Source organism: Neltuma alba, unplaced genomic scaffold (genome assembly GCF_004799145.2).
Source record: "Neltuma alba isolate B1F8T4 unplaced genomic scaffold, ASM479914v2 tig00010452_pilon, whole genome shotgun sequence".
NCBI lineage: Eukaryota > Viridiplantae > Streptophyta > Magnoliopsida > Fabales > Fabaceae > Neltuma > Neltuma alba.
In genome coordinates, this window is record NW_021635344.1 from 368500 (window position 1) to 378199 (window position 9700).

Below are 9700 nucleotides of genomic sequence, written 5' to 3' on the forward strand. Positions count from 1 at the left end.
GCTATAAATCCATAATTATAAATTATTAGTTTTTTATTGTTATCATCGCAGTTTTTTTATTTTTTTGTTTATTTATTTCATTGGCCTTTTTTATTCTGTTTAATTAATAAAAACGAACTAAAAATCTAAAACACATACATTATGATGTAACGTTTTTTATGAGATTGCTAAGGAACTCTCAATGAGGCTCTAAAGAAATTCCCAGGGTGCCTTATGGTATACGCATTAATTTTAGGAAACATTATATACTGATTTTTTTTTATTGGGAAAAGACGGAATGACCTAAACAATTAACTGATGCGAATGCAAATCAAAGATATATTTATATATTCAAATCGCCATAGTGTATCAACCGAATACAGCCAAGCACTCAACGTAACAGAAAAGATAACAAAGCAAGGAAATACAAATGACCTGTCTAGAGAGAGGGAAGACGCCAGAGAGAAGATTCTCCAAATCATGCACACCCCTCCCTCACGTCCTGACATAGTTTTTATGCTAATGTACCAGCCTCCAACTCACGTAATTTCCACAAGCTCTTTCTCACCCGCGTGCTACGCCTTGGTTGGACTTCGGCTGAGTCCCCAATACCTGATCCTGCTGTTGCTGGCCCATCCGTGGTTGGGTTCTGGTTGTTCATAACATTACCCCCCCTTGAAACGAACCTTGTCCGCAAGGTTCAGGCGAGGATACATCTGGTGCAAATCATGACTCCATTCCCATGAAGGCGACATGGAACCATCCCATTGGACCAAATACTATGTAGTCCATTGACCGTGGTGTTTAACGGATCGCGACTTTAGGACGTCCAGTGGTTGACTAATGGGCCCTTCAGGAACCGAAGCTAGTGGCAAGGGGAGATACGATCCTTGATCAACAATACCTTCGAACCTTTTGAGGAGGGAAACGTGAAATACCGAGCGGATTCGCGAGTGGGGTGGTAGATGCAATCAATAAGCGACCTTACCGATATGTTCTGCTACTTGGAAAGCTCTGAAAAATTACAAAGCTAGCTTCTGAAACTTTCTCAGCTGAACAGAGTGTTGGCGATATGGTTGGAGTTTGACCAGGACCCAATCATCGACAGAAAATTCAACCTCTTCTTTTTTTATCTGCAAAATGCTTCATTCGAGCCTGTGCCTTCTGTAAATTCACCTTGAGAACACATAACAGTTCATCATGCTGCTCGAGTTGATGGTGGACATCATACGGGGTATCCTTAACTGATGCATGGTGCAACAAAAGGGGAGGATCTCGACCATAAACCACCTTAAAAGGTGCCATTCCAATCGCAATATAGAAGGACATGTTGTACCAAAATTCAGCCCACGGTAGATAAGCCAACCAGTGCCGTGGATAATCATATACAAAGCACTGTAGATACATCTCAAGCACTTGTTTAGAACCTCTGATTGACCTTCGATCTGTGGGTGATACGCTGAACTCATGTTTAACCAAGTGCCTTGCAATTTCATTAAGTGCCTCCAGAAGGCTGCCATAAAAGAATGATCCCGGTCCAAGACAATGGAGCATGGGATACCATAAAGTTTTACAACGTTAACAAGAAAACTCTCTGCCATAGTCTGACTAGAATCATTCGTGAACAATAGTATGAAATGGGCATATTTTGAGAGTCGATCCCATAAAAATTACAGAGTATCCACGCACCACTGGTAAACCAGTCACAAAATCCATGGCGATGTCTTCCCATATATTGTTCGAGATTGGTAACAGATTGAGCAACCCGGCTGGATGTAATTGCGAAGCCTTGGCCTGTTGACACACACAACACTGCTTAATGAACAATTTAATATCTTTCTGCATATGGGGCCAGAAGAACAGAGAAGCAAAATGGTGAAATGTGCGTAAGAATCCTGCATGGCCCCCCACTTTGGAAGAATGAAAATCTTGCAAGATCTGAGTGACAACACTGGGCAGATCAGGAGGAATTACCAAATGATTCTTCCAGTATAATTAGTGCTGTTTCAAATGATAGTGGGGTAAAGCTTCGGGTTGCTATGAAATGCGTGTCTTCATATCTATCAACCATGTTGAATGCAACTGGCTATAAATGGAGTCTAACAATGTATGTTCCAATTGCAAAATAGCAAAGCAAGTTTGACGGGACAGGGCATCTGCAGCTTGGTTTGAACATCCAAGTTTATATTCAACACTAAATTGATAGCCTAATAACTTCGGTAAACTGAGTTCCTGTTCAGGGGTCTGAATTGTTTGCTTCATGAGATGTTTCAGCTCGCATGATCCATGCGAATGATGAAGTGTCGGCCGAACAAATAATGACGGAATTTAGCCACTGCCTCTGTTATTGCATATGATTCTCTGACATAAGCCGATTGCTTCTGCATCCGAGGTGAAATTTCTTAGAAAAGAAGGCTACTGGGTGACCCTTCTAACTCAATACTGCCCCAATTCCAGCACCAGACGCATCAGTCTCCAGCATAAATGTCTTTGCAAAATTCAGTAGTTCCAGCACAGGAGCGATGGTGAGGGTATGCTTTAGGTTATCAAATGCTCTTTGGGCCTCACTGGACTAGGCGAATGCATCTGTCTTCAACAAATTAGTTAATGGGCCTGCAATCTTAGCATAATATTGAACAAACTTGCGGTAATACCCGTTGAGACCCAAAAACCCTTGGAGTTGTCGTATGTTTGTTGGAGGAGGCCAGTTCTGCACTGCTATGATCTTAGACCTATCCATCTCAACCCTTGCCTAAGAAATAATATGCCCCAAATATTCTATTCGTTGATGACCGAAGGAACACTTGCTCAGTTTAGCTACAAACCTGTTTCGAGTCAAAGACTACAAGACTAACTCCACATGCTACAGATACGCTTCCCAAGAGTCACTATAAATGAGTATATCATCAAAGAATATCAGAACAAATCATCAAAGAAATGGATGGAATATCGTATTCATCAATGCTTGGAAGGTGGCTGGTGTATTGGTTAAACCAAAGGGCATTACTAGCCATTCATAGAGCTCGAGATGCATTCTAAACACCGTTTTCTCCCTATCTGCTGCCTTCATCAAATTTGGTGATACCCCAGTCGTAGATCAAGTTTGGAGGAAAAAATTGATCCATGTTCATCAATAGTAGGCATGGGAAAAGCATCCTTCACTGTGACTGAATTTAAAGCATGGTGGTCCACACAGAAGCACCACGTGCCGTCTTTCTTTTTAACCAGTATGACTGGAGTCAAAAACGAACTGACACTTGGTTAAATCAATCCTTCTACCAACAACTCATCAACCATCTTCTCGATCTCATCTTTTTGACTCATCGGATAATGGTATGGTCGTACTTTTATAAGACCTGTTCCAGGGAGGAGGTCAATGCCGTGGTCGTGGCCCTGTGCTGGTGGTAGGCCGTGAGTTGATGTAAATATGTTGCCATATTTCTCTATCACTTCTTTCATATCATCTGGTATCGTTTCAGTAGGGGGTTCTTCCAGCATCAGTTGTAGCATATATAACTTCACAATGGCTTCTGTATTAGTCAATCATATCAAATGGTGGCATTGGGTTTGACTCGCGGATAGCCCTTTGTATCCCTTCAACATTATGAATTGGTCACCCAGTAAGAATTTGATGGTGGACATGCTATAGTTCGCCACGTATGGTCCAAAGGTCTCTAACCAGTTAGCGCCAATCACCATATCTACTCCAGCCATAGGTAGAACGAAACAGGACATGTGCAAGCTGTGCTTGTTAATCTAAACAGGGGTGTTGTTCACTAGTTCTGAGCTAGTCAGTATACGTCCAGTCCCTCCTAGAACCTTGACCTCAGGCGTGAGCTCTATCGGGATTTTTAAATATCAAACAATCTTGGGGTGTAAGAAATTGTTGGAGCTTTCCCTATTCACAGAATCTGTACCTTAGTCCCTTGAATCTCTCCATTAAAACGGATAGTGGCAGGCCCCTGTGTACCTCTTAAGGCATGAAGAGATAAATGATGTAGAGTCACATCTGGTTCCTTGGGTTCCACCTCTTTGATGAAAGGAATGTCCTCCTTATCTTCATTAAGAAGCATCATTAGTTGTCGGTTAGGGCATCGATGAGCCGGTGAGAATTTGGCATCACATGTGTAGCAAAGGCCCTTTTCTTGCTTGACCTGTATTTCCATCGTTGTCATCCTCTTAACTGGCGGTGTGTTGGGTTTCGGCAATAAGGGAGGCCAATTGGCTTTTCCTCCACTAGACTGTGTAGTGGTGGTGTTGGTGTGGGGCCCTGAATATGGCACTATGGCCTTCGGTGATATTGTTATACCATATGAGCTATTAAGCTGAGACTTGTATTCTGACACAGGGACAGATACATCCGAACTAGTGGCGTCTGTAAATAAATAGGATAGTAGCATGGCACTCAAAACATTCATGGGTCACTAAACCAATACGTTCCTCTCTAGATCCGGATTTAACCCTCCCATATAATAGTCGAGCAACACTGCCTCTGGTAAGTCCTCTGTTCTATTTGCCAAGGTCATAAACTTGGAGTTATACGCCTCCAAGACTCTACCAACCCTTGCTTGGGTGAGTTTAAATAATTGCAATCGAGCATAATCAAACTTTGATGGGCCATACTGAAGTTCGATTGCTTTTGCCAGGGCTACCCAATACGGTATTCGTTTGGCTTTTTCCAACATTTGGAATCACAATAAGACGTTACCATCCATATGTACAGAAGTGATCACTAGTCATTGTGGCTCCAGCACACCAAAATATTTAAAGTATTGTTTTGCTCTGTATAGCCAGTCAAGAGCATCTTGGCCATCGAATCAGGGAAAATCTAACTTCAACATCTTCTGAAACGGAGTGTTGTGGGGTACAGCCTATTCCGACGTCCCAGAGAAAGAGACCTCTAGAGCTGCTTCAGGACGCGATGATATTACGGCCACAGCCCAGACTACCGACTGTAGCATTGCCTCTAACTGGTTGAAACGCCCCTCTATCAAATCAAATCACACGTCCGTCTGATCAAACTGTTCATCGATTCGGTCAAGTCGCCCCTTAGCGCCCTCTGCAAAGTCATTCATCTTTTTCATATCGTTTTGCAGGTCTTTCAAACATGTGTTATTGGCCATTCCATATCTTCTGAGGTCTCTCAATGAAAGCACCAAAAATGGAATGACTTAAACAGTTAATTGATGCGAATGCAAATCGAAGATATATTTATATATTCAAATTGCCACAGTGTATCAATAGAATATAGCCAAGCACTCAATATAATAGAAAAGATAACAAAGCAAGGAAATACAGAAGACCTATCCAGAGAGAGAGAAGACGCTAGAGAGAAGATTCTCCAAATCATGCACACCCCTCCCTTCACGTCCTGACATAGTTTTTATACTGACGTACCGGCCTCAAGCTCACGCAATTTCCATGTGCTCTTTCTCACCCGCGTGCTATGCCTTAGTTGGACTTGGGCTGAGTCCCCAGTACTTGATCCTGTCGTTGCTGGCCCATCCGTGGTTGGGTTTTGGTTGTTCATAACAAAAGACACTAAAATATCCTCAAAAATGCTAAAAGACAGAATAGGGTGGGTGATTTTCAAAATCATAAATCAAACCTCTTATACTATTTTGAAAATTTAAAATATTGTAAAATAGCAATATTGTCCTTACTCCTTGTGACTTCTCTTACATAGCTATTGATTAGTCTAGTTTAATTATTGAATACTTTTGTTTTCAAAGTTCTGGTGACTACTTTTACATAACCATTGACTATACAAGAGTAGTACATAACTAAACAAAAATAGTTACTAGATCTCCAACAATACTTAATGCATTTTTTTAATTTTTGAAACAAAGTAGTCAATAACGAAACTGGAGTAGTCAATAGTTAAATAAGAGTAATTACCAAATTGTTAAAAATGAAAGTATTCAATTATAATACTGGAGTAGTGAATAGCAAAAAAAGAGTAGTTATTGAAATTCTAAAAACAAATATTGTCAATAGCTAAAAAAAATAGCCAATACATAAGAAAGAGTAGTCATCAGAGCTCCAGTGACTAGTCACTGGAGTTTCAGTGATATATTACCAGAGCTCCAGTCCAGCGGGTGGTAATATTAAAAAAAAAAAAGAGAGAAGAAAAAAATTGTGAAGGGCATTTATGTAATTTTACAAGATTTGAAAATTCCAAAACAATAATAGTGGTTTGAATTGAGATTTTAAAATTTATCTACACTGATTTGTCCTTTAGCAATTTACAGGGCATTTTATTATCTTTTTTTGTTCTTGTCATCGTTCATCGAATAGAAAAAATTTGCGTACTCATTATACCCAGAGAAAGGTCAAACTCACAACCTCTTGCTTAAGTCAAAATCTAAGAAAGTGTCGGGTATCATTTGAGCCAAATAACGCATATTATATAATTGGTGTATTGAATTAACACACTTTTCATCCTCTATTTTAATAAAATTCAATTATTTTTCCAGGTTACAATTTCAAAATTTAATTTCTGCGTAATCACCTACTTACTCTTTCTAAGTTATATTTCACCTGCTAAGAAAAAGAGAAGCTTAGAGTTTTCTTTGATTTTATGGTACAAGCTTATATATTCAAGATAAATAATAATTTAAAATTTCATAAAAGAATAGAAAAATTACATTTTTAGTCATTTATCTTTGGACATAAAAGGTTTCATTTCAATCTCTTAATTTTATAAACTATATTCTCAATAATGTTGTTAACAAAAAATGTTAATATTAAAGTTTTAAATATTAACAAAATATTATTGAACGCTACTCCTCCGTTCCTTAATATAAGATCTAATTAATTAATTTGAGTAAATTAATGATATTAGTTAAATTAGTTAATATGATATAATTTTTTTCTAAAACATCCTTATCATTTTCCTTAATTCCCTCCCTCTCTCTCCTACTTGATTATTATTGAGATAATATGAATAGGGTAAATTTAAAAAAATTGATAAAAATATAAAATAGGTCTTACATATAAGACTAACATTAACTCTCAAATTAAGTTCTACATTAAACACCAAAAGAGTAATATGTTAAGTTTGATTTTAAAAAATAGTAATTATTGGCACGAAAAGTCTTGTTTAAAGTTAATAATATTAAGGTTAGAAGATGAAAAGATACTTTATAAAATTAATGAACAAAACTAAAATCTTGTATAAAGTTAAAATATACACTTATATATTTTTCTTCCTAATTTGTTAGCCATGCTGAGATGGGTTGAACAAAATGAAGGTTTTAAAACCTATGAAGTGCAGCTCTATCATTGATACGCTAATACAAATGTTTTTATTATGAATAGTTCAACCTCATCCTTTTTGCAGCCCAAAGCATCTGTACATATACATGGCCTTGTTGATAGTTTGATCTACAAATATATGTGATTCTGTTAACTGTGAATTAAATCTCCCAACTCAAGACTAATTTAACATATGTGGGGAAAAAAGAGTCATTGTGAAATATTCTTAGTTTAGTATGATATGTTCACCTCAGAGTAATTGTAGCTTGGAAGTCGCAAGCTTCCGCTAAATAGAAGCATCAGAAAATTTTCAATGTATTACAATTTCCAATTAAAAAAAAAAAAACAGACACAAGAACTGTCAATTAAACGACGAACATCATCTGCGATATTTATTTTCCACTTATGCTTGGAGAGTAAGAAACTCCCATGATGACCAACATACAATCAATATATATCCCACACAGATCAGAAAAACATACACTTGTTGAAAAATAAGATTAGAGGAACTAAATAATGACGAAATAATTAACTAGATGACTCCTTCATTATATTATTTCTCCCAGATCAAAGGAGACTTGATGACTTAAGAACAACTAATTATATCTACTAAAGTCTTAAAATCTTGTGCAGCTTTCCCGTCCGCCCCAGAAGTAATATTTTGCGTTGTCTTTTTCATCTTCAAGGCCTTTTCTCTGATTTTCTTACCTTCTTCCTCGACCAAAATCAGATTCAAGCTTCGAATCAATCCATTTTTGGTGAAAACCCACCTTCTATTTAAACGCCAACCTTCTTTAAATCCACCGCTGCTCTTGCAGCCATTCCATGATCTCCAAAGAAAGGCCTACAAATCGTAGGCTCTCCGTTGGTCATACCCTCAATCACTGAGCTACTCCCACAATGAGTCACAAACACTCCTACAGATCCATGTGCTAAAACCTGAGCCTGAGGAGCCCAAGGAACTATTTTCCCTCTTTTGCTTGTCCTCTCAACAAACCCATGTGGCAAAAGACACTTTTGATCATCCCTTAAAGACCATAAAAATGAAAGCCCACTAGATTCCAGTGCATCTGAAACTTGTAGAAGCTCACGATGGGGAACGGGAACAACGGTTCCAAAGCTAAGATAAGCCACTGATCTAGAGCCATGCGGGTCCAACCATGGCAAGCAACCGTTGGTGTCGGTATGGGATTGTGACAATGCACGACCAACGACATCATGTCCACAATAGAGAGGAGAGTCTAATTCCTTGCAGAGAAACATAACCAGTGATATTGCTTGAGGTAGCAATTGTCTCATAGAAGTTAGTATTTTACTAAATACTGTCTCTTTATGTTCTTCGGCGGTTTTGAGTAAGACATCATGTGGTAAATCCTCAACTCTCAAGCGGGACAAACCAGGAAGGAAATCCAAGGATGTGTTTGTGTGTGGTTCATAGAATCACTGAAGTTTTGGCGTATTAAGTGAGTGTAGAGATGAGGAGAGACTGAGATTGAAAGAGCAGGCCAACATGCAACCCAAGGGACATTGAGTTTATGAGACAAAGAAAGAGAAGGACCACTCATAAAAGTGTCAGAAACAATAATGCAAGTGACTCTCAGGTTTGTTCTTTTCACCGCCAAATCTATAGCCTGTTCAAGGTTCTCGAGACTGGCCTGAAGAAACAAGTCCACCAGAACTGGAACAGGCGGGAACGTGCCTGGCACGTGATCCTCTGGAACTCCATCGGACACATTGTAGGGTTTGATGTTGTGTGGGATGTTTGGTTGGTTGAAGAGATACTGGTTTGATTTTGCAGTGTTGATGAAGGAGAAAGTGACATTTGGAGCAGCAGAAGCTAATCTGATAGCCTGGTTCAGAAGAGCCATAGGGTGGCTTGCAAAGGGGAAGGCAATCACTACAACGTGTTTATTCTCATCACATAATCAGTTGCCATGTTTAGTTCGGATGAGCCACAAGAAACGAAGGTAAAGGCACACCCACGCGCGCACACTCAGTTTGGGAGCTTGAAAAATGTGAAGATAAATGTACAATGTTCAATAATATATCGAGAAGATGTGTATGTGTGTGTTGATGAAAAGATTTGTCACAATTTTGTTCAATATCTTGAGGTACAAATTTAAAGTTGTGGCTACACATATTGTCCCCTTTGTTTCCTGAACCGTCTTTGTCAAGACAATGAAAATCATCATGAGTTTGCCTTTCTATTTTCTAAGCACAATCCTTCAAATATCTATGTTTTATTTTGGCCATCAAGCTAGTCTTCAAACATTCCTAGATTCCGGGGGAAAAAAAAAACACCGAAAAACTCTGAACTCTACTAAGAACATGCCTAGATCCACATTCTTCAATGCATTGCACATAATATGAAAAACAAGCCACCCACTCATCATGAAACTTTTTTTAGGTACAAATATCCTTCTATTAAAAGTAATCATGTCCGAGGCCCCGCTAGGCATTCATT

General features: G+C 38.7%; 1 pseudogene; it reads right to left on the reverse strand.

Moving 5' to 3' along the window:
• Positions 1-7822: 7822 nt before the first annotated feature.
• Positions 7823-8535, reverse strand: LOC114756677 (anthocyanidin 3-O-glucosyltransferase 2-like; annotated as a pseudogene).
• Positions 8536-9700: the final 1165 nt, after the last annotated feature.